We start from the raw sequence: 23,061 nt of genomic DNA, 5'->3' as shown, positions 1-23,061 counted from the left end.
ATTAGCCAGGTGTGATAGATAAGTTTTCTATACACAGGTCTAAATATTGACAAAAGGAGACATGTCACAGGAAAAATCATCAGTCTAGCAATTATCACGTTAGCATGTTAAGCGGAAAAAGATGTGAAACTTCCAAATGTGTCAATACAGATTATTTCATTTCCACCAGCTATCAGATATACTGTGAACATCAGTGCCTTAATGTCTACTCAGCAGCAAGTTAGTTTTTGCAAGCAAATATCTTAGCGTGACACCCAGAATTGTCAGCTCTCTGGCAAAACCATGTGTATCCCCTTAAGAAATCGTCTGCCAAATAAACATTTGACATTTCTAGAAGGACAGACAGTACAGAGGTAGAGCCAGAGGACAGGGACAGGAACAAACACTCAGCTCTCACAGACATAGCAGTGACTTTCAAGTCCAAACCTGAGTGGACAGGGAAAAGAGCAGAATGAGCTGGTCACCATGTCCCCAGAGAGGAAGTAGTGGCAAAAATGTGCTAAAACTCTTTTTAACAGTAGGTCCAGAAACCAGCTGCGATTTTAAGGGCTGGTTCTGCCAATTTAAATAAGATCTCCTTCAGTACAGTCTTGATCCTTTCACATTTCCTTGCCTAAAACTTAAACAGGATTGACAGCCAAAGAAGAAAGTATTTTCCTCACTTTCTTCCAATCTCTGCTACTCTTTCAGATTCCCTACATATTAATAATTTCTCATATAAGGAATGCATTTGTAATTTTCATAATCTAGTCAATGTCACATTATTTGCAAGTCAGTTTAACCTTTTCTGTTGCTGCTGTCTATCAAAAATTTTTTCAAGAAGTTAAATTAAGGTGCTTTGATTAATGAGCAGCAGACAAAGCAAGAAAGATAGAAAAATGATCCATGTAGTTGAAGAGGGGGCATTTAAAACACATATTTTTCTTTACAGTGTAAATAATTAATTTCAAGATCCCTGAGTAGACTAGTGCCTAAAATAGGTTTTAAGTTCTAACTCTTTCTCTGGTGAACAATAGTACTGGTAATTTTGTAGCAGCTTATCAAAGCCAGAATCACAGGATAATAGCTCACAGGATGCATTATTTTGGAGGGGGAACTTACAGAAGGTTCTCACCCCAGTGAGAACTAACAGCGTGGGATAAACACACTTGAGACCAATAACACTTTCTTGCAAAGATCTCATTAAAATTTACTTTTGAAAAGCCAGTATTACATGATGTGTGCTCAAAACATGACATATTTTTGGTACTGATTAATCCAACAAGTATCAATATAAGGTCGGCAGCATGAACAGCACCTCAAACAAAGCCTGGGACATTACAGAGAAATAACCACCAATTTCATTGACTTTGCTTCAGACCATTACTGAATGACTCCAGGCCACACGTGCAATTTCTATGGTAGTTTTGTTAAGACCTACAGTACTCAACTATTGTTTTCTGGCTAAATTATGTCCCACTTTTGCAGACTAGGAGGTCCTGTAGAATGCATGTGGGCAAGATAGAATTTATGATGTAATTTGATCACAGGTGCTGAATTTGTTTATATCCGCATTAATTGTACCATGGTCTAATAGACCTTTTTAGGTGAAGAACAACAAGATCTTCTTAATTTTATTTGTACTGCTTTTTTCTTAGAAGCATCCTTATTTGACATTTTAAGGCTATTTTGTCTTAGAAGTACATTATGCAGGCTGCTGGTGGGATAGAGAAAACATTATTCAAAAGTTGAAACTACTTTTCCAAGGAAACAAATCTGCATATGCTAACTTCTAATAAGTACTGGCAAATTATTAAGATGTATTACCTTCCCATATATTTCCTTCAAAATTTTACTATTCTTTGACTTCTAAGCAAGAATTCTCAAACACATAAAACAGTGGCAAAGAGATTACTTTCAGACAAATTTCATGATTTTTATGTAAAATGCCTCAAGGAACAAATGTTTTTTTCCTATTTTTCATTGTAAACAGTTGGCATGGTATTAAATTTAAGATATTGCAATCATCCCATTCATCTCTTTTTCAGTGTCCTCAGGAGTGCAGGGCTTGCAATCCCTTGGCACAAAGAAGAAATATTTCAACATAAAATTTCAGAAGCAAACAAAAAAGATATTTTAATATTTCCTTTATATCTTTTTTTACTCTCCCTTGGTGCTCAGCATCAAGCAAGATTTGGCCCCAAGTCATGGAGATTTTAGGCAATAGTTTCCCCATGCTTAAATTTTAAAAGTAGTTGCCATAGCAACTGCCAGACACGGCATATGGTGCGTCTGTTACCTCCAAGATAACAGAGCAAGTTCTAAAGAATTTTCTTTACAATATGTTACGAACCTTTGTACTTTTTACAATTTTTCAGAGTGCAGTATAAGGTACTGTTGTTCCCTGACATTCTCTTCAAATTGAATGCTCATTTTGTAATTCTCTCTTTCATATTAGGGAAATATTTCCCTCTCTCTTGTATTTCTATTCATCCAATATTCAGCAAAACAAGAAAGAATAAAGTGGGGAAAAGGAGACATCTACTAAGTTTTATCTAAAGATTCTACTTAGTTTTGCTACAGTGTTCCCTTTCCTTAACAGTGAAATCCAAAAGACAAAAAAAAAAAAGAAAAAGACACAAATCTTATTAAAATTCCTCTATTATATAGGTGTTGGGCATGCAGACATTTTGCAGAACTCTATGCAGCCTTCAACCTTTGACTCCCATACCTGCCCACCTTCTCATTTGAAATGAAGAATTAGTATCTGTGCTAAGTGGCCTCAAACAAGAGGAACTCAGAAACATACCCGTCACCTCTTGTTTGGTATGTAGTACATGCCCCTTGGATAGCAAAGACCTATGTTGCAGACCCCCTTCCAAAATGGTTTGTCTTTGCTGTGTGCAGCTCCTGAAAAGAAAACCCCTAGGACAGCTTGTGGGTGGGATGACACTTCCTACCTTCCTCCACACCCAGAGAAGATCCCACTGTCCAGCAGAGCTCTCAGCAGTTCAACCTTTCAATGCTTGCCTTGCTTTGCAGAATCCCATGCAGACTCAAGAAATAACGGAAATAGGCCTTTATTCCTCCTTCTGCACCTTTGTGGTTGTATAGATTGAGACAGGATTAAAAAGAATAGTTACTAGGATACATAATAATGTTCTGCTCTATAATTCTCTGTCCCCTGAGTCCTTCATTCTGACAACTTTCTGCAATTCAGGCACTTTCTGCATAAATCTTCTAAAAAATTAAAAAATAAAACTCCACCAAAACAGGATGTAAGAGTGCACATTTAACTCTCCCCCTGAGGAGAAGTTAAAAAAAGGAATGAACCATTCATTATACACTTCACTTAATGCACAACTACATGATGCTGACACTACTCTGATGAAGACACAAGATAGTGTAAGAACAGAGTAAAATATTTTAAAGGGGACTTTGCATGTTTGTGGGGTTTTTTTCTTGTATTTATTCTTCATTTACCACAGTTACTTCTCAAGATGGGGTGGTCATTTTGTATTTGGAATTGCATGTAATTACCTTCAAGTAATACTTGTTTTGCAAAGAAATGCTTATATTTATTTAACAAGTTGCATGGTTCATTAGAGCAATTTATAGTGGAGATTTTTTTTTTAATCTTCTTTTGCTGCCTGGTCAAGGGAAGAGAGAGACTAAAGAGTATAGCAGCAGGTACTATTTCTGAGCTATAGCTTTCAGTGTAGCTTTCAGTAAAGGCTGAATGATTCTGTTGTGAGAAAAAAAAGACATCTTTGCTGCTGAAAAGAGACTAGGGACAGCATTTTTTTTTCTCTAGTAATAGCAGTTGAAATTAACTAATAACAGGAAAATACACTGCTAAATAGCATGTAACAGAGAAGGTGGGTCACGTGTGAGTTTCACCTCATCTTGGTGATGCATTATTGATTTATTATTCTGTAGCATTTAGAAGAAAATTACTCATGGTGTCCTGACTGATTGAGGGATGGTGAGAAAAATATTATAAATATGTTAATTTTTTATTTATCATACATAATGTAAAAATTGTGATGAAATGAAAATTCTATAATGCAGGAAGACATAGTTGTCACTCTCCATGCCTCACTTTTATTTTGTGCTGTAGACAATATCAGAGTGCATAAGTAGATCATTAGTTAAGTTACTTCAATACCCATGAATGCCATGTTTGTCTCAAATTGTAATTTCATAGGTTCTTACGCCTTAGTTTTCCTTGCCAGCCCATGGATGGCATTATTTGTTGCATTGGACATACACTTGACATTAGATCTCCACAAGTTCCTAAAGAAACACATACTTATTCACTTCCTTCTTCTAAAACAAGCTCTTTCCACTTAATTGTGCTTTTTTTCTAGTTCTCGTCTTGGCAATCAGCAAGCAAATCTCCATGGACATTGGCTGTCTGTACCAGCCAGCCACCAGACCACACAGTGTACAAGAAGGGGCTGAAAGAAGCAGTTTGTTCAGTCCTGAGAAGAATAAACAAAGGGAGATCTTAGTGACCTTCTTGCTGTCTTCAGCTACTTACTAGGAGGGTATGGAAGAACAGAGCCTAAGTCCTTCTAGGGGACACAATTATAGGATGAGAGTTGGTGAGCACAAATTGTAACATGGGAAATTCCAACTAGATAGTAGGAAAAATATTTTCATCATAGTCAAACAGTGGAACAGGTTTCCTAGAGAAGTTGTGGCATCACCATCACTCAAAACTCAATCAGGCAAGGTACTGAGTAACCTAATTAAGTTGGTTCTGCTTTGAGTGGGGCCAGATGACCTCAAAAGTTCTCTTCCAACCTAAATTATGTTGTGATTCTGTGATTCTGTGATTCCATTCAGTTCAGGAGAGCTCAGCAGGCAGTGTTTGCCATTGAAAAAACTACTCTAATTGAAAATCTGAGTATGTCTGACAGAATAGGTCTCTCTTATAAGTGAAAGGGTGTGATTTATCTAGTTTGTGCCACAGAGGGAGAGGTTGCTATTGTTATGGGTTTTTCCTTTATTAGTATAGAGTATGTTGAATTTAGTAAAGTTATTCCTGGTGAAATTACAAATAGCAGAGAACCAACTCTTAAACATTAATTTGCCAAAAATAAAATAACGCTTAAGTTTCCTTTCAGTATGGCTTATTCTATTTCAGGAAACATAGGACCCAATAAGTTGTACGCAAAGCCCCTCTATAATTAAGTGTAAGTGAAGTACATTGCTACACTGTATTAGTGACTTGATATAAACATATTTTCCTCCTGAATGGTTATAAACAGGCTCACCATAACCTCATTTTTAGCTTTTTTTTCCACATTATAAATTCATTTTTCTCTTTGCAAAATGTCACTTTCTTTCCAGCAGGTTAATCCCAGGAGGCCTGGTAACTACAATTACTCCATTTAAATATTCCACAGATCTGTTAAGAGTCAAAAGAATTCTGTAGTGTCAGTTTAAATATAAATATATATAATTCTAGTTAATAGTCATCACTTCAAGTCTGTTATGAAAACTGTATTACTCATTCAGAGTGTGTGTGATGTTATGTATGCAGCATTTGTTGCAGCATTTTCATTGATTTATTGGTTAAAAAAACAACCATACTAACAGCAACATATCAATGACCTCATGCAGAAACCAATGCTTTACACAGGTTAACTGGTCTATAAGTGTCTTTTCTCATTACTTAAGGAAGGAGTACCAGAAAGTTCCTAGCTTTTCATACAGAGAAATCTGAAAGTGTATATACTACTGTAAAAGTATATACCAGCAAAATATATTTGATGCTTTTCATGTCTATAACATTTCCATCTAAAGAAAATACTTTCATTTACCAGTGACCAGAACCTTATTTTTTTCTTGGTGGGTGGTAGGGAGGTTTGGAGAAGTTGACAATTTTCTGCTACCTTATAAATAGCCCAAAAACACTACACAGTTAAAAGACAAGTCTCTTAATGGCTTCAAAACTAAAATTGTGATGTTGATCAAAAATAGAACACAGTTTATTTTCTTCAACTTTAGTGTGCTCATCAGGTGTTTATTTACTTATCCTGCTAGAATAGCCTTTACAAAACAGGTAGAAGTGTAGCTGTTTTTACAACGAAAGTTTCAGAGTAGCAGAATGAATACCTTTATGCCCAGCAAACACAACTAATACCAATGAATAGTATTCTGAAGCTTTTTATCTCCATGACAACCCACCTCAGATTCTTCAATAAAATGCCACAAACATACTCATTTATATACACCTACCGTGTGTTCATAAATATCACCAGTGTTGTGCATCTTAAAACCATATATAATACTATCGATGTCCTTCTCTTGGAAAACTAATCAGTCAGCACTCCAGCTAACAACTTCATTTGTATCCTTCGGCTTATATTAACTGTTGAATAAACAGTTCAGTAGAATAGGAACACAAAGAAATACATACAAATTATGGCTCAAACATATAAGAACATTCCTCGAGTTTGGCAATCATAAGGAAAAATAAAGAAATAGGAAGAATTACTTCAAATATCTACACACCAGAATCACAAATTGCACAGCAGAACTATTCACAGTACTTTTTCTGTCTCAGAAAGGAAATAGCTGACTTAAATATTATAAGCAGAGTGCTCACTAAGCTGTGTGAGTAAGGATCTAATTATTGATACGAGTCACTTACTGATGTAAACGCCGCTTAAATTAAGGCTGGAAAAATCACAATAAAATGTTTAAAAAACTGTCCCAAGACCAAAGTTCAATTTAAGCCACTCTGGGAAATGTGATATTACAGACATCTACCCAAGTAAAGGAAACAGACACCCACTGCCATTTGCTCAGCATTCACAAAATTCAGCAGTTACAGTCCATTATCTTGCCTGTTTTGTGTTGTTAGGACTGATTCCCTGGGTGACCTGTGCTGCCACAGCTGTAACCTCTGTGCTGGGGAGATGCATGGCATCGGTGCAGAGCGAAGTATTGTCACAAACGAAAGAATACTGTATGTTCAGGCCTGGATGCAAGCTTGCTAAACTTTTATGCATGGCCTGAATGGCTGTCTTGAGTTTACTGTGGCTGGATTCAAACCCCTAAAAAATTGCTAAAAGGTGAGAGAGGTTCACAACAGGCAAGACAGATTCGATGTGAGGAATAATATTAAAATTTATTGCTAACAGAATAGAAACTAAAAGCTAATAAAATACAGAGTATTGAACACACTTTTAATCACCCCTTGGCCCCCTGCATCAATGGAGAAGAAAGTCTCAGAGCGATAGCTAAAGTCTCTCTTCATCAGAGTGCAGTGGGTCTCTGCACTCCCCCAATGGTCTTTCATGGGCTGCAAGGGGACAACTCCCTTCACCATGATCTTCACCACATATCATGGAGAGTTAAAGCTCTGAGTCTTTTCCCTGCTACGTGGGGTCCCTCCCAGGGGAATAAATTCTCGGGGGACCCCTCCAAGTCAGGTCCATACCTCACCCCGGTCACAGGTTCTGGGGTTCATCTCAGTCTTTATACCCTGATAGTTTTCAGCAGAGTCCCACTCAGAATAAACCTGCTCTGCATGGCTTCTCTCTCTATCTCTCTCCGAGTTGCAAATTTGAGCAGCAGTGGTAGCTGTGCTGGCTGTGCTTCTCCTCTCGGCTCCTGGGCACACTCCGTGCCATGTGCTGCTGCCACTCCGGGCTCCATCTTTAGTTCCAGGGGGCTAGTAAACCCACGACAATGGCTCACAGTAGCTGCAACCCATACTTCCTACAGCCTCTGCCTTCAAGAGGCAGTGTGACTCCTGCCCCAACTCTCCGGAGCCTCCACTCAAGCACATTCTTGCCATCATTTCCACATAACCTGTTTTAACAATTGCTCATATCTAATACCCTACCCAAACACACAGACTTCATAAGTCGTGGTTAATTGCACATATTTCAAATACCATTTTTACCTGTTAAGCCACTCTGCAAGATAACAGCTGACAAACCAGGCATATCTCTTTTTCCTGCCTTCTCCCAGGGTGTGTCAAAGGGTAGCCTAGCATCAGCATCCATTTTGGGAAAAGCAAAAGAAAAGGGAAAAAAAAAAGTCAGAAGCAGCTTTCAGCTGTGGGAATCAGCCTTATCTGTGGCATCACAGGCCATCCCTCATTTTGGCATGAGTCTGCTCATCAAAAGCCATTTTATCCCAATTTGTATGGTCAGTGCATAGCAGCTGACATAAAACACCTGTGAATCTCCCTGCCAGTCTAGAAGCACAGGTTATAAACTCAGCTGAGAGAACTCTGAAATACCACCAGATATCTTTAGTGATAGACATGAACAAAAATTCTGTGCGTTTTCCTCTTCTCTGGTCCTTTCTACCATCCCTGCACTGAACTCCACTATGGAACAACACCACATTTATAGGGGAACAAAGGTCACTTCAGCATACCCGTATTTCCATGGTATGCCACAGGACTCAGGACTTCAGCATGCATATGAGTGGTTTAGTCCCTAAAAGAGTCTCAGAAAGCATTATGAATGCAAGCTAGTTGGCTCCTGTACCTTGCTAGAAGACACATAACAGAACTGTGCTTCAGAAAATGTGAGGGGTCAGGGCAGGAAGGGCTCTTTGCAGTCTTGGACTAACGAGTGCTGCACTATCTGGCTACTCTGAGACATCCTCCGGAAGTAATCTGGTAGATAAAATAACTCTGCCTATTCATTTAAGATCAGCTGTAAACTCTTAATAAAAATGCCAGTTTTAATATCAGCACAAATTTCTGCTTTTGCTTTAGGTGTCCATCCAAAAAAGAAAAAAAGCTTCCTGCAGCCCAAGTACACCTCCTATAATGCATCAGTACTAACAACGCTGTCTGTCCCAAAAATCTCCAGTGTGGTCACTCCTATTCCTATGACTCTATCAATAATGAAGACATATTTGTATTCTAAAATGGCATTGCATTATACTATCAAATATTGTATTCCTCAAGTTTCATAGATAACTGCGCTAAATTATTACATTTATTTTCAGACTTCAGTACATGAAGTCTGCAGTCCATTTCACTGCAAGCCAACAAAATAAGTTTTTCAAGATGTATTCCTCAAAATTTCTTGCTTTGCCCTGTAACTTCTTCATATAACATTTTCCCTGCCTAAGAAACTGCAATATGAGCCAGAAACTCATCTTTCCTTTAATTAGACATTTGTGCTCAGTCTAAACATGGCAAAAGGACAGAAAGTCTAAAAGCCAAAAACTTAATTCTTTCCCTAAAGAAGACTTAAATATTTTCTCATACTAAAAAGGTTCTAGAGTGTCAGGGCTATACAATATTTTATAAGGCAAAATGAAACCTTCCTACAGAAAACCCTCGAAAAAAACCCTTGAAGTTCTTCCTCTTCTAGCTTTTCCTCACTAATGGTCAGTTGCATCACTTCAAAGTTTTCATTACCATCCTTACATTAAAATGACAACGTAAGTCACCAAAAGACAACGTACAATATATATTTCATGTATGTTGAATGCCACTTGCAGTGTCAAAATACTAATGCTTGATTGTACTATCTGTCTAGACTGAGCGTCTGAATTTCATACCTAGAGCTTCCCTGAAGTGCTTAATTTTGTAAACCAGTGCCGATGGTGCCAAAAAGGGCTCAACTACATTTTTTAGGTAGTCACTACTCAAGCACAACAAAAGATAGGAGTTATCTTTTATCTGCATTTCTAAGATGTAGACAGCCCAAGGTTGGGGAGCTAGAGCAACCACTAGAGTAGAAATCACTGTAGAATATAAACCTAAAGAGATTAACCTTATTGTTTTCTCACTGTTTCTTTAAGCCACTATTAAAAACGAATTAAAAAGACAGTGAGCTGGACTTCTCATGGTGCCTGAATATAGCTGAGAGTAGATTAAGAAAGTCACAAGTCTGGAGACACTAAATCTTATTAATCATAATGATATTTTTACATTATAGCAACCACATTAGTAATAACTTCACTTTAGATTAAAAACTCTGTGAATCTGTGTTTCTAATGGAAATCTAATATAGGGACCACAGGTTTTACATGGAATTAGCAGAACTTTTGAGCTGCCAAGACCCAATGCAGGTTATTAGAAGATGTAACTCACAGTAAAAATAAGCACTTTCTTCCTACTGAATGAGTTTAAGTTCTAAACCAATACTTCACTTTTTAAAAAAAATGTTTTATCTGTTCATTTTTATAACTACTGTATCCCAGTTAATTCTCAAGTCAAAAATACTGTTTGTCTAGGATCCTAATGACATTTACAAGGCCTACAATTAATAAACAAAAGATATTTTACCATCTCTCAGTGTCTTGTCCGTATAAAAATTACGTACCGCACTTCTACAGAAATGTATCTTTTCTTCTGTTTAGTTTATTACCTACAGAAAAGAAGTTTTACATAACTTTTCATGTCTTGTAGCTGTAGTCTCTAAATTATATGCAGCTACTTTCAATGAAAAGAGAAAAAACTATAGTGGGAATAGCTTTAATGTCATATTTTTACTAGTGGGTGTGAGAAGTGATTTAACTTACAGGTACTGATTATTTAATTGTATTGATATAGAGCATAGAGCCTACCACGACTAGTGAATCATTCAGACTGACAAGAGGAGGTGTAAAAACCCTTCTTGCTTCTATTCTGCCACATCCTTCCAGTTTAACAAAAGAAAAAGCTTTATTCACAGGTGGGGGTTAGTAAGCCATTAAAGTTCTTGATAACAGCTATGAATGCATAAAACAAACATGTCAAATCCATGCAGTATAATTCTGAAATTGATTGGATAATCAAACAAACTATTCCAAGAGATGACTATATCATCAGATGCACAATAAAACTGAGTGTGAGCCTACGATGTTTTAAAAATAATCTTTGTAAACTTTACAAAATTAAGCATGTGTGTTCCATTTCATTTGTTAGTGTGTGGTCTTTATTCAATGCAATTGTTGTATAAAGCCATTTCTTTAGATTTGAAAAGATACCACAAACTATTAAAGTTTTAGCTACCTCATTGTGTATGAAAGTAACTGTACTGTGTATTTTTAAACCTATGGCCCTGCAGCAGTAGTTTTAATGAAGGAACCTGACTCTAGTCTGCAAAATAATTGTTTTTCGGACAATACTTAACCAAAAATGAATATCAGCCACCAGTGTGCCCTGGCAGCCAAAAGGGACAACTGTGTCCTGGGGTGCATCAGGCACAGCATCCTGATTGAGGTAATTGTCTCACTCTGCTCACCTTGAGTACTGTATGCAGTTTTGGGCACTGCAATATAAGAAGGTTATAAAGCTATTAGAGAATGTCCAAAGGAGGGCTATGAAGATGGAGAAGGGTCTAGAGGGGAAGCCATGCAAGGAATGGCTGAGGTCACTTGGCTTGTTCAGCCTGAACAAGAGACTGCAGTCTACAACTTCCGTGTAAGGGGAAGAGGAGGGGCAGACACTGATCTCTTCTCTGTGATGACCAGTGACAGGACTCGAGGGAATGGGATGAAGCTGTTTCAGGAAAGCTTCATGCTGGATAATAGGAAGAGGTTCTTCACCCAGAGGATGGCTGATTGCTGGAACAGGCTCCCCAGGGAAGTGGTCACAGCACCAGACCTGACATAGTTCAAGAAGCATTTGGACAACATGTTCAGGCACATGGTGTGATTCTTGGGGTGTCTTGTGCAGTGCCAGGAGTTGGACTCGATGATCCTTGTGGTCCCTTGCAACTAAGGATATTCTATGATTCTATGAAAAATAATTAACAGAATTTAGATAAATTCTCAGTCTGGCTTTTAGCAACCTGAATAGAAAAAGCTACCTATAGATAGGTTTGAATATGACTATTGGTGTTGTACAGTAATACTATAAAGGAATAATAGAGCTCACATTTTAGATATTTAACAAAACACAGGCTTTTGGATCAAAAAAGTCTGGTTTCCTTTTCTTCCTCATCAATTTTATCCTTTTCACTAAACACAAGATGATGAAAAGCAAACAAGTAAGGGATTCACCTAAAACTCTTAATCTCTTTTCAATATCACTTTATGATAAGGGTAATCAAAAATACAATGCAAATCATCTGCTTTCTTTAAATAGTTATAATTTTTATTATTTACAGCCAACAATAGATTTTCAAATTATACTTTTCCCATTGTTTTTTCTATAGTATTTAAACAATACATACTTTTCTGTTTGTGTGCTTTTTTACTATGTAGTATGCATATAAAAATTTTTATCTTCTATTTTCAGTATCATTACTATTTCCTTTATTGGCATAAATTAATATTCTAGAAAGCTGAGTAAAAGCAATATACTGAAGGCATTAACTAATGTGCCTAGTAAAAGAAACATTAAATGTAAGATGAGCTTTTTATTTTTATTTGGGTTTTTTGTCGCTATTGTAAGAAGAAACAAAGTAGGGTAAAAGCTGTATTAGAAGAGATTCAGCATTGGTAAAAGAGTTATGACCTAATGATCATATTCACTAAAAGGTGAGAGTTCCTTTTAAGTACTGCCACGTACTTGTTTTGCCAGAAATGAAGCGGTTTCTTCAAGAATTACTAAAAATCTGCCTAGTACTTGTAGTCCAAGAAAAGCAATGTTATTGAAAAGAAACCTTATCTTCTTTTTTCATTTTGTACAAAAGATAACCCCATTGGGTCTATTTGCAGGGCAGAATCCTCAGAAAAATGAAGCCGAGAATGGTTGTATATTCTGCACAACTTCAGAAGAGACATATTCAGAAGTGGCCCATTGGAAGAAAGATGGCATGTCTGGACAACTCTTTAGTGAAAACAAGTTTTATTTTACAGAAGCTAGACTATACTAAGTAATGCAACATGAAAAAAATTTTACAGTAATCCTGGTCTAAGGTGAACTTTGCAGATCCTGACAGAGGAATCTTTGTGCTTGTAAATTTAGCACAATTTCCTCCTAACAACTGGGATTTCATGACTGTTGATAACATCCAAGTTGCTTTTCAAAAGAGAGCGTAACAGTATTTTTATTTAAACATGAACTAAAAACTATAAGTCTGGCAATTCACCCTATTTATCAATTTCTAATTAATGAAAAGGATGAAAACTTTAGAATTGAACTTACCCTTTGAAATGACAAGGCTGAAGAGAATCATAAGAACAACTTGGATACATGAATAGGGAAAGTGAGCACTGATACAGAATGTTGTAAGTCTGATAAAGAATTCTATTCAAATATTGCTATTCAGCATCAAATTGTAAAAAATCCTTTTAGATGAGGTGAAAAAATCATAGAATTTTAAAGCTCAAAGAACAGATAATGCAATTATAACAAGATACAGGGGAGCTACATAAATTTTCATATTCCACTTAACTCAGTGATCATAATCATTTTGCAGCTCTATTATATCGAGCTATGAAGAATAATTTAGAAAATCATTGACTCCATCTAGTGGTAATTTTCTGTAATTTTCACTTGCAACTCTGCTTCAGTAGAGAACTAAATTCCAAACTTTAGTTTTTATTTGTTACAAACCAAGAAACAACAACAGATAACAATAATCCAGAAAATCAATGGGTAGTAATGCCCACATCTCTTCCAAAAACAGTGTTCAAGATATTTTGCAAAGAAATTCAACATAATTTTTCATACACTTAGCTTGGGAAGCTGAGAGAGGGAAATGAGACAACTTTGACTAGTGCCAGAATGCGGACAAGAACCTCAGCTTCCCCAACAGGGTTGTCCCCCAGAGAACAAGGATGAGGGAGACAATCTTTCTGCGTGCATGGCTTTGCCTCAGATCACCAGTAGACTAATGGTGACTGATATGATGAAATTAAATTAAATTAAATTAAATTAATGAAATGAAATTGTATTTTTCTTTTTTATAACTTAGAGGGGGTAGTTGTATCACTACAGCCACTACCTCAATCATTACAAGTAACCACATTTGCAGCCCTCTGAGACAATATAAAGACTCAGACTTCAGACTTCAGACCCCACACAATGTACAACTGAATCAAAGTGACAGCATGGCATAAAGAAATTTACACTGCCACTCCCGACTACCTTATTCCATAAAACAAAATAGAACAACACCAAACAACAGGTCAAGTCCCCAGGGCCATAACTGTCATTTTTCAAAAGCATTTAATCCAAATGAAGTAATTTTGGATATTCTTGTGTATATAACAACTAAAATATAAGTATGCTTGAGAAGTCTGAGAGAAGTGGAAAGCAGTAATCGGGAGGTTTCCACATGTTTATTCAGGGTCATTGAAATGAAAATTAAGTCTACAGTGATCAGAATCAAAGGAACTACAGAAAAAAATGATTTTAACATTTTGAAGGTTTGGGGCTTTGGGGGAATTTGGACATCAAAAAAAGGTTAATTTTTATTTCTATTTTTACAATAATACTTGTTATATTCAGGCAATATGGTGGACCTCAGGAAGGAGGCCTAGTATTCATCTCCAGAGTTTCCATGACAGGGCAACAAAAATGTCATAAATACTGTTCTATTCTATGTAAAGTCAAATACATAACACTTCCAATTAATAATTTGGAAAGCTATCAATAAATTTTGAACAACTACGAGAAAAATATCAGTTACTGACAGAAATAAACATCATTCCATAAGCACAAGGACTGCGGTTCAACTCAAGTTTGATCTGATTATCAGTCATAGTCTGCACAGCCATAACACCTATGACACTTAGCAAAGGATAAGCACTATAGTAAACTGAGCTTTCAGAGCTAAAATTTGAATTATGAAAACATTCACTGGTGAAATTACCCAAAGATTATTTTGAATGAGTAAACTTGGCAAACAGAGTGGTCTCCTAAAGGCAGTATAAATGCTACATGTCATTAAAAAAGGTCACTTACCCTCTGCTGTTTTAATGAACCACAGTTGATTTACAGAATTTCTACACCTGAGCCCTCTCCCACTCTAACCTATCTTCCTTTGACAAGACTACTAATGAAAATTCACTGAACTGAAGAAATTTTTAGCTACTAGCATTCCTTCTCCCAAGCCATTATGTTCAGTGTTCAGTACATTGCTTCTAGGACAAAGTAGTCGTATTCTACATGCTGTCCTTGTCAACGCCTGTGAATGAACAGAGCATCTTTAAATAATTCTCTAGACAACTGAGAGTGACTCTGTAGCTAATCAGTTAACAAATGCTGGAATTTCATAGAATAGTTATCTCTCGGATTATCAAAACAAACAAAAAAAATAGAGGAACAGTTCTTTTTTAAAAATTTTCAAATAATGGAGATACAGGGTGACTTCAGGTCTTCATATGAGCTAACTGCAGCCTAGCAAGGGGTCTGTCAGTTAGAATATATTACATCCTCTACAGCATCTAACTAATAATTTGGTACAAGTAGTTTGATCTGATGATGAGCTCACTTCTGACTGTTTATAAATGAGATGTAGATCAACACAACAAATGCAGAACTTGAAAAAAACACAGTAACTATATATTTCATGGTAAATCATGCAGCATTACAGAGCTGTAAAAAACCCAGCTTATTAATGTATTAAAAATAGCAGTGTCAGGTACCAGCACTTTTCTATTTGCCTTTTAAATTATGCCACAGAGATGATCCCCAGTGCATAGTTCTAGTACTGCAGTCTTATAGCTGTATATTAGAACCTTCTTCTCCTATTACAGTCGTACCTTAGAGAAAGGAAAATTGTCTGAACAGACCTCTTAATAAGCATAATTTCCCAGGCTTCTAGTTAAAAACCTGCCTGTTTCATAATAAAATTCTTCATTTGTAACTATTTGTATTTTTAAAAATAATAAAGGCTCTTCTCCTTTGATAATGATCAATAAAAGAATGTATTCAAGGTATTAAGTAATCTCCTGCTATTTTCAATCTTTGTCCAGCCAGTTTTCATATCTTGGGCAATTTGCAGAATGTGAGAAGTCTGGATAATCGTGGATTGTGGTAGTGAGTTTTAGTTCTAAATTTCTGCAATGAGATAACACTTATGAGACAACATCTCAACCTAAACTATTTCTGTCCTCCAAAGAAGGTCTTCCTCGATAGAATAGAATCCTTATGTAAGTGTACCACAGCTAAATTCAGGTGCAGAATATATCATAATCATTAAAACAATCAAGATTTCAGGTTGTCTAGCCATTTCAGAGTTGAGAATTTAACCTCATCTCAGGACTTGAGAAGAAATAATACAGAGGTTTAAGAAGAAATTTTCTTTCTCTGTAAATACAAAAGAAGACATTGGTAATAAATACACAAATCAAGACTCAGACTCATTTGTCACCAGTCAATAATGCTTCCTTGGCTCCTGTTTGCTCATCTGATATTTCCCTTACATCTATCCACAAACTTCATAAGCGCAGGTCCTTCCCCCACAGACTCTTTATTGGGGCAAACAAAATGCAGATATCACAACCCCCTGACACCTTCCTGCTTTTTACTTTTACCCACCAAAGCTACTCTATTGTTCCCCTCCACAATTGAATAGGGGAAGAAAAAAAATATAAAGAAAGTGAGAGATCACTCATCGACTGTCTTCACGGGCAAAACAAACTCGATTTGGGGACATTAACTGAATTTATTACCAATCAAAATCGGAGGAGGATAATGAGAAGTAAAACAAAATCTTAAAACACCTTCCCCCCATCCTTCCATCCTTTTTCAGGGTTCTACATTCTCTCCCTTCCCTCCGCCCTCCCCCTGCCCCTCCCTGCTCGATGGCCCAGGCAGGCAGGAAATAGGGGTTACGGTCAGTTCATCACAGGTTGTTTCTGCCGCTGCTCAACGGCAAAGGAGTCCTTCCCCTGCTCCAGCGTGGGGTCCCTCGCACGAGAGACAGTCCTCCACAATCTTCTCCGGTGCGAGTTCTTCCCACAGGGTACTGCTCTTCACAAACAGGCTGCCCCAGAGTGGATTCCCCACAGTCACAAGTCCTAACAGGAAGCCTGCTCTAGCGTGGGCTCCTCTTGAGGCTAACATCTTAAGAGTCAGAAATATTTAACAATTTGCCCAGAGAGTTACAATGAATGAGAAGGGGGTTATGAAACCAGGTCCTGCCTTATTATTGCAAAATGTGGAATATGTAAAAATTCTCTTAAGAAAGGATGTTCTTTGATGTTTGATCTTTGTATAGTTTTAAGCCTAATCAACAAGAAAGAAGATTTAATCCATGAATCAGATAGCAGCTAACAAGCAAGCTCTAAGTGATGTCCAGGTGTTAGAAAGACAAACTACTTGTTGGCCTTGTTAAGGTTTGGGACTTGACATGCTTCAGTGATCTCAGACCTACAGGGAGGTTAACAAAGGTTGGGAAGAAGAGTGTACCACTGATAGTAGACATAAAGAATGCAGAATTTACGAGCCACAAGGACACTTGTCAGAACTCCCAAGATAAGGAAGAAACTAATAAAGCCAACTCAGCAATTGTACTGAAATCAGCTCCGACTGGGTAAAAGGTAACTCCGGCAGGGGGGCATAGCGACCACTGACTCAAGAAACTCACAGACTCAAAAGAAGAGAAAGACTGAGCATGCAGACTTATTAGCATGAGAAGCAAGAGACTCATTAACCACTAGAAGAGAGAATGCTAATTAAAAGAGAACTATGTAACTTGTAGCCAAGGCATATTTATGCCTTTAGTTGTTAAAATGTATAAAAAGTAAAAAGTTTTGATAGTTGGTGTGCTTGATTTGTGGAAACCTCCACCTTGCACTCTGCACAGAAAAAACAATATCTCCTTTCTAAACTAGACTCTGTGTCTGTATTTACAGAGCTCCTAAAACTGGCACACTGTCTCCTCAGGTCCCTGCCAGGAGCCTGCTGAGGTGCGGACTTCTCATGGGGTCACAGCCCTCTTTCAGGCATACATCTGCCCTGGCATGGCTCTTCTCCAGGGGCTGCAGATGAGTCTCTGCACCCTCATTGACCTCCATGGGCTGCAGGGGCACCATCCTGCTAGCCCATGGTCTGCATCATAGGCTTCAGGGGAATCCCAGCTCTGTTGCCTGGACCACTGTCTCTGGACCCTGTCTCTGCTTCTCCACTGACCTTGGTGCCTGCAGAGTTGTTCCTCTCACATAGTCTCACTCCTCTCTTCTCTGGACACAATTATATCTGCAGAATAACTTTTTTTCCTTCTTAAATATGTTATCACAGAGGCGTTACTACCACTGCTGATTGTCTCTGCCTTGGAGCTGACTGGCATTGGCTCTGTCAGACATGGGGACAGCTTCTGGCAGCTTCTAACAGAAGCCAGCCCTGTAGCTCCCCCCCCAGCTCCCTCCAAAACCTAATCATGCAAACCCAATACCTTCTCAAGTGAAATAAATCACAAAGACATCAGTGAGGCCATCACCATTCTTCTGCTTTTGTCAGACTCCAGAACTAATGTTTTGTGGTGAAATTCCTATATTAGCATCTAAACCTTTTTAAAAGACATAAATCAACAAAGTTACCTTGGGCATTCTGGACCTTGAAGCTAGGATCTTCATTCATACGTAATTCAAAGGCATTTGTGCTGCACAGGACCACTACTGTACTCTGGACTGGTTTCTGTCTTGCCTGGGTCTGATGAAAACAAAGTGTTTGAAAAGTGTCCTATAGGATGATCCATCATTGCCCATGAAGGCAAAATTAGTGTCTTGATTGTCACAGTTAAACACAAAGGTCTTAAAAAAACATGTATTTTAAAAAAAACAAAAACTCACTTTTGTCAGGGCAGCTTCTTTTTTGGTGTGTGAAGATTTGTCTGTACATATCTGTAAAAATTGTGAGGAACTTAACCATCTTAGTTGTGAATTATGTTCAGAGCATCGGTATGAAAGGAAAAGAAAATATGATTGACTGGACATTAGGTGAAAGGAATTTAGAGTCAACTCTGAATAACGGTTAGCCCTCAATGACAATTCAGGGATGTGTTTCCCAATGCTTCCATGCTTTCCAAAATCTGAGTCTTCTCATTGAAGATCAGCAAAAGAATAAGTCCTAGTCTATTAAGAAAGAAAAACTAGTATTAATCACCTCTCCAGTAGAGCTCCCCATGAGTTTTTGGCAGAAGTAACATGCTAACAAGGGAACAGACAAAAACCTTCTTCAAATTAAAATTTAAAAAAATCATCATCTAATGTGCACTTTTGATTAATTTGATTAATTTGAATTTTGACTGACTTCTCTGTCCAGTGACTGCTCCCTCATCTGAGTCTTCTTGGACAGCTTAAGGTAACCTGTTTCACTCTTCACTGTTTAGTTATTACTGGATGAATAAGCTGACTAAAGTCTACATAACTGAAATATTTTGGTCCAGCAGATTTCAGCTAAATTTGTTTACTTCTGCTTATTTATAAAACGTATAAGATTTTTGCAATAAACTAAACAGAAAATACCAGCCCTTAAAAGAACAAGCCCTACCCACCTTTAAAATAAGTATTTATTTCAATGCTCAAAGAAAATGTTTTATATTCTACTTAACCTTTATAGGTAAGATTCCGAGGTGGATTAGGAATTTTAAGTAAAGCCACCTATCTCCGAAGTTATGTTAAATATTTGTATGCTCAAACAAACATCTCAAGAAATATTAAACTGTTTTAAAGGTTTAAGACATTCTGGAAGACTTCAACATGCAAAGAACTAAGTGGTAGTAGAACATGAAAACATTTTACCAAGTAACTATTTCCCCTAAAGCTACTTACTGTGCAAAAAAAGATACACTTTTCTTTTGGAATATTTTGTAAGTCTCTGAACCAAAAGTATTTCTCTTTACAGAAACTAATTCAGAGAGCTGAGGAAGCTATATAAGACCACCTCTCTTTATGACCTAAGAGTGTTCTCCTGTCCTTTAAAATACAAGGTGTATCTTACTCTTGAAAAAGATGTTGTGCCTGGCTATTTGCATCTTAATCAAATACTTCATGAAGTATCATCAGCATCACCCACAATCTGCAATCGATGACTCTACAAAATGGTTTCTGCAAGATAAGTATTAGCTGACATTTAAATATAACTTTCAAACATAAAACAAAACATGAACTATTCAAGTAAAACAACACATTTGCACCTACAGGCTAGAGGTTCATTTGGATTGGGAGAAGTAGAAGTTTTGTGACTATTTACAGGATGAAAAAGGAAAAACTGTTAAAGTTTTTTTAATGAACCTAAAAATCTCAATAAACTATCAAGTAAAGAAACAGAGATATATAAAACAACTAGTCATCACATTCCCAAATCTTCATTCACAAAGCCTAGCCATGATGATGAGTCATCACATATAGAAAGACAATTTTAAGTGTTTTGTCAACTTCAGGAAGGGTAGCTGATACAATGTGTAATCACTTTCACCTCAATATCGATATCATGGTTGTTCTCCCCAGGTTCATCTATGCAACGCAACTGCCCTGGGCAGAGCACTGGCCATGGATCACGGTGTCCAGATACATCAAAAGAGAAGCACTAATTAAAATTTTAGCTTGGAAATGAAAAATTGTAAGCAATTTAGCTTCTGTCCCACCTGAAAAGCTGAGGAGCGGAACAGTGTTGTTGCATTTGTACAGGTACATTTGGCTCCTGACTCGGAATGAACACAGGAATGCAGGCAGCACATGAGCTCTGCAAGGGGAAGCCTCACTGTCTTGCTGCAGGAGAAATATCACCCCTAATCACTGCTGCTCACATATCTGCTTATTATCAGAGCAATACAGTAAGTACCAGGAGACTTGAAATTGCTGTTTTGTGAGACAGCTCCTGCTGCCAAGAGGTGGTATGTTTGAGCTCAAAAGACATTGAGAACATTCAGAAGTGACTTCATACCAAACCATTCAAACAAGAACCAGAAAATATAATAGGGGAGAGCTAGGAAAAGAAACACTTGTGTTTCGTGGCAAATAATGAGCTAGTACTTTTCAAAGGGTTAAGTGAGAACAAAAAAACGAGGGAGTTCATAATTAAAAACAATATATAAAAAATTTTAAAGTAGCCTGGCCATCTTTTTCTAAGAACAATTAAGAATAAGGACCTTATTAGTTATTCTTTTAATTTTGTTAATATATAACCATGCAAATTGAGCATAACATGCTGTCATCACGGTTAGGTCCTAAAAACTTAATAAGCTATGCCATGACTGAGCATCTCCATATGTGATTTGGAGTTTTAGACAGCCTACCATACTTCAGATGTTTAGAGGATAATGTACTGCTAGTCAGAGTTTTATATAAATATAGAAAAATATTTGTGGCTCATTAAATTAAAAAAAAAAATCCATAAACCCCAGGAAAACACACAGACATTCAAACATTGATTCTTCCTTTAGAGCTTTTTCTCCCTTATGCATGACTGATAAAGACTGAAAGAAAACAAAAATGTTCCATTTTTTTTGACTGAGAATAATAAATTTTATAAATCTAACATACCAGCTGAACCAAAATGAAATATTCTGTATATGGAACCTAACAGCATATAGCAAAGAAAATAATGGTATATATTAAAAAAGATGGGGGTAGTAACATTATTTATTCAGTTGACCAATTCTTCGGACAGTTATCCAGAATGTGGCAGACTGGGGGCCGACTCTCAAACGACAACATTAAAGCTTGTCATTCCCACTGGTAGTGTGACATTTCCTTTTATATATTAGAATAGTCAGCAAGCTAGAGAGGATACAGACAAGAATGATACTCTACACTTCTTCAAAATGTACATTTGTATCCATGTAGGAAAACGGAAGCTATTCTGGATTTTTCATATAGCAGGTAGGTTGTTGGTTATTGGATAAAACGGCACACCTACCATATTGAGGTACATTTGGAAAAAACAATGTAATTTCTTTAATTTTTTTTTTTTAACAAGCAAATAATTACGTAGAATCTATTTCTACCTTCTGTCCTGTTCCCCATCCATAGACATCCTTCTTCTTTTTTTTTTTTTTCTCAGAAGTACACACTGAAAGGGTATCTGATTAACAGCTGTTTAACATACAAGACTTGGGCAACCAGCTAAGCCCCAGATACACAAACACAGGAGATGACAGAGACAGTGCCAATCGGAATCTCGGGCCACTGATGGCCCATTGAAGGGCCCAGTCTGAAGGAGATTAAAAGGGAAATTTCTAACTGTGTTAGAAAGGTACATTGTGTGTGAACAAGCACAGAAAAAAGGCAGTGGGACAATGGGGGCAGTTATGTGAAAACGAGCTGCTGGTCAGCACACTTGCCTAGCCAAGTCCCACCGAGGTTCCCAGGTAAGCCCTGTGTTCTGTCTGCGTGTGCCGCTAGCGAACTTCAAACCAGGGTAGGTAGTGAACAGGGTTCGTGGCCTAGGACCTGGATACTGGGACGAGCTTGAGTCTGGAGCTACTGCAGAGATCCCGGATTCAACAGCCAAGCTACCGAGGGTATAAAGGTCTGTGCTAGGTACTGGAGAGACCTGCCTGGGTAGGGAGGTGGGGGCGAGATGGGAGATCTCCTACGGACACTGTCCAGTGTATGGGTGTGGAACTGCACCCCGCTCGGCATTCCCACTGGGTAGACCTCGGGACTGCGGCAGCCCAGCTGTACTGGACAAGGAAGCAGCACTGGCGTGCGTCCCGCAGCCGCTGGAATGAGCTCCCTTGTGATGCAGTGCACTACCAGTGGCACTCCGGTGGCAAAACATCAGCACAAACATCACATACAGAGCTTTAGTTGGGAAACTATTTTACTGCAGCAAACGGAACCCCCCCCCCCCTAGACTCCCGGCACACACCACGCCGTGCTGCGGGGCCCCCAAGGCCGCTTCCCGGCCGGGGGCGGGGCCGGCTCAGCTTCCGGCGGGCGGCGGATGTTGGGGTTTGAATTGGCCGTCGGTTGGGGCGCGCGGGGATCGCGGTGAGTGGCGCCCTCGGGGGCTCCGGGCTCGGGGGCGGGTGCCGGGTGCCGGCCGGCGGAGGGCTCGGGGCGGCGCCGGAGGGGCGGTGTGAGCCGCCGGGGCAGGGGGGCGGGAGCCTCTTCCTTCGCCTTGCGGGGAGCGGCGTGCGGCGGCTTCTCAGCCTGCACTCGGGGCAGTCAGTGCTGCCTGGCTCCCGCCGCTTGGCTGGTGGCAGGAGATGGGTTAGTAACTAACCAAAGGGAGCCACGCTCCTGAGAGGAAAAACTAGC

Source organism: Corapipo altera, unplaced genomic scaffold (genome assembly GCF_003945725.1).
Source record: "Corapipo altera isolate COAL_440 unplaced genomic scaffold, ASM394572v1 23, whole genome shotgun sequence".
NCBI classification, from domain to species: Eukaryota; Metazoa; Chordata; class Aves; order Passeriformes; family Pipridae; genus Corapipo; species Corapipo altera.
This window is presented reverse-complemented; position numbering follows the sequence as displayed.